Genomic DNA, 3603 nt, shown 5'->3' with positions numbered 1-3603 from the left:
CGGGGCTCATACAACTCTTATCACAATCCATACATCCATCCATTGTGTCAAGCACATTTGTACATTTGTTGCCATCATCATTCTCAACACATTTTCTTTTTACTTGAGCCCTTGGTATCCGCTCCGTGAACAAATGTTGATCCTAATTTAAAACCTAAGTCTACCCATTGGTACTAGTTCTGGATCTCTTGACATATACAAATATAGAACTCATTAAAATAGTCAGTTATTCAAACATATAGACCAAACCAAAGTCAAACTTAATTCCATGCTGTCAATTATAACTCATAGAGCTTCATAGGACAGAGTCAAACTGTTCCATGGGATTTCCAAAGCTGTAATCTTTATAAAATTAGACTGCCACATCGCTCTCTCCCAGAGAAGCTGGAGGGTTTGAACCACTGAACTTTTGGTTACTAGCTGAGGGCTTAATCACTGTATACCCCATTTCCTTAAACTTGTAGACAAAAGAATCATTTCTTTTAAATCGCCCATCCTTTAGGCTGCTTACATAAATTGATACAATCATTTTAAATCCCTTCTACATCACTATTGCCTTTTTTTCCTGAAAATTTTTTTTTTAAAGATCATTTTATTGGGGCCTCTGACAGTTCTTATAACAAGCCATACATCAATTCTTTCAAGCATATTTATACATATGTTGACTTCATTATTTTCTAAACACTTACTTTCTATTTGAGTCCTTGGTATCAACTCCCCCTTTTCTCTCCTCCCCCCACTCTCGTGACTCCTTGATAAATTATAAATTATTATTATTTTTATATCTTACACCGAGCACTGTCAACCTTCACCCACATTTCTGTTGTTCATCCCCCTGTGGGGGTGGGTTTCTGTCCACCATTGATATAAGTTCCCCCTTCCTTCCTCCCCCCACCTGCTACCTTCCCCCTACCCTCCTGGTATGGCTACTCCCCTTTCTGTTCCTGAGGGGTTTATCTGACCTTGATTCCATGTGTCGTGAACTCTTATTTGTACAAGTATACAGGCTCTGGTCTAGCCAGAACTGAAAGGCAGGGATGGGGTCATGATAGTGGGGGGTGAGGAAGCCTCAAGAAACCAGAGAAATATTGTGTATTTCATTGGTGCTATACTGCGCCCTGGTTGACTCATCCCTTCCTTGTGACCCTTCTGTGAGGGGATGTCCCATTGTCTACAGGTGGGTTTTTGGTCTCTGCTCTGACCCTACTTGTTCTCAGTAATATGGGATTTTGTTTATTTTGGGTCTTCTGATGCCTGTTACCTGATTCCGTCAACACCTCTTGATCACACAGGCTGGTGTGCTTCTTCCATGTGGGCTTGTTGCTTCTCTGTTAGATGACTGCTTGTTTATCTTCAAGCCTTTAAGACTCCAGATGCTATATCTTTTGATAGCTGGGCACCATGAGCTTTCTTCACCACATTTGCGTGTGCACCCATTTTGTCTTCAATGATTGTATAATTCCTCACAGCTAGATTGCTATTGCTCCAACACCCCCAGGATCTATAGGTCCTCCTGGTTGTTGATTTTAATCCCCTAGTTCTTCCTCTGTCTATGGCGTTGTTTGCTCACCATTCCTTTCCCCTGCCTCTTCCTGCCCGCAAGTCTCTCCAAATGTGGCATGCATACAACTATGGATTGTATCAAGGAGGCATAGAACATGACTGACTGTCAAATTTTTCTCATTTATTATTACATTCTCCTCTTGTAACAACACCTCATATTTAGCTGCTATTTTGTTCACATCCACCCAACTGCCTAGTCATTGATAGAATACTGGCGGGAATCAGACACTCAAACTTTGACCTGGGTGTACTCTATTGGGGGTTCTAAAGTAGTTGATTCTATCCCCCCACCCTGACGGACTCTCAACCTAAGACTCAGCTTCTGTTACCATCATATCCCCACTGCTGCCACAATCAAGCTTGATCTAAACTAGATCAATGAAGCACTCTGCCTGAACCAGATAGCTGTTAGAGGCCCAGTTGGAAGGCCACGAGGATTTGGAAGCTGCCTCTACCTGTCAAGGATGGTTATGAGTGCGCTGAGAAGCCAGTCTGCAGAGAACATGAGGAAATTTCCGACAAATGGGGAGATTAGCATAGAGGAATTAAATATTGACTTCCCAGTTTTAAAGTGTCAAAACTAAAATAAAAGCTACAATTTCAACAGTTTTCAAGCCAAGAGCTAATTCTTTTCCCAGCTTATAACTCCAGATTTAGAGAAATCATATTTGAAGTTAACTTGAACAGAAAATAGGCAGTTTCACCCTGTGTTTTCCATTTATTATGACTATTAGGAATTGGAGGAAAGCAACCTTGTTAGATCTTGGCCTCATAGCACTTTCACAAAATGTAATGAAGAGGACTCAAAACAAAACAAAATGAGAGGGATAAACAATCTTCTGTATGGTTTAACTCTAACTAAAGAGAACTACTGCCAAGTTGGGACTCTTCACTCCTGCAAGGTTTCTGCAGTAATTTTAGATGCTCCTTAAAGAAGAGAACATCAGAGCACACTAAATTGAATCCAGGTGGAGGTCAAGGTAGCCAGGCTGAATGCCAACATCAGACCTGAAGCCATGGCTAGAAAGGGGCTAGGAGAGCCAGGGGCTACTGGGGTCTGAGGACAGATCTCATGGGAAGACAGAACTCACTGAAAAGAAGGTAGTCTCTGTAGCCACTCAGGTCTAGGCTAATTCGGACTCCTTTGTTTGCCAGCCATGTGGTGTCTGGGAAGTCTATTTCATTTGTTTAACTACTGTTTCCTCCTATTCAAAAGCAGGCGAATAATAATGATCTCTAGAGATGCTTAAATCATAAGTAAATTCCTAGTTCTGGACTGGCACACAGTGGATGCTTCATCAATATCTTTGGAAGAAGGGTGGGGCTTACAGATGTTAAGGAGAGGGCATGGAAGGAAGGAGAATATCACACACAAAGATGAAGTAGTGGATGCATTCTTCAATCTCGTCTCTACAGTATCTTCTCTTCCACTTACAAGCATGCTATCTTCTCTATTTTAGAAAAGGCAAAACAACAACAACCCAGAAACCTTGACTTTACTGAAAGCTGTCATCGAGTCCCCTCTTCTTCATGAAACGTCACGAAAGACTAGTCACCACTGAACCTCATTCAGTTTGTTTCCATGAGGTCTGTTGGTAAGAAAACCCCTCTCTAGCTTAAGAGTCATTGATAACAAATTTTGGTGTCAAACAAGCCTGGAAACCAAGCCAGTCTCCAGTCAAGTCTTTAAACTTCATTGGTCGACTTTTCTTGAGGATGTAATGTGGAAGTTGAATTGACTGTTCAATAAGTCTCTTTCACGCCATGATTTTTAAGTCTTGTTGTTCCTATTCTTCTGCCTTTCAAGGACTTTAAAAGTAAAAAAATCAAACTGTATAATTGTATATTTAATCACAGATATGTATTTTAGATAGTCTTTCAAAATATCTCACTTCCTGAGATAAGTTTATATTTTTGATTCAAAAATAATGTTGCTGTCAGCCCTTGAGTTGGTTTTGACTCACAGAGACCCGATGTGGCAGAACAAACCTCTCAGGTGTAAGGATGAAATTTCTTGGTTGTTAACTGAAAGGTCAGCAG

This window comes from Echinops telfairi, unplaced genomic scaffold (genome assembly GCF_000313985.2).
Source record: "Echinops telfairi isolate 266 unplaced genomic scaffold, ASM31398v2 ScPeMD7_7424;HRSCAF=8462, whole genome shotgun sequence".
Lineage (NCBI taxonomy): Eukaryota > Metazoa > Chordata > Mammalia > Afrosoricida > Tenrecidae > Echinops > Echinops telfairi.
The sequence above is the reverse complement of the archived record's forward strand: the minus strand, read 5'-3'. Positions refer to the sequence as shown.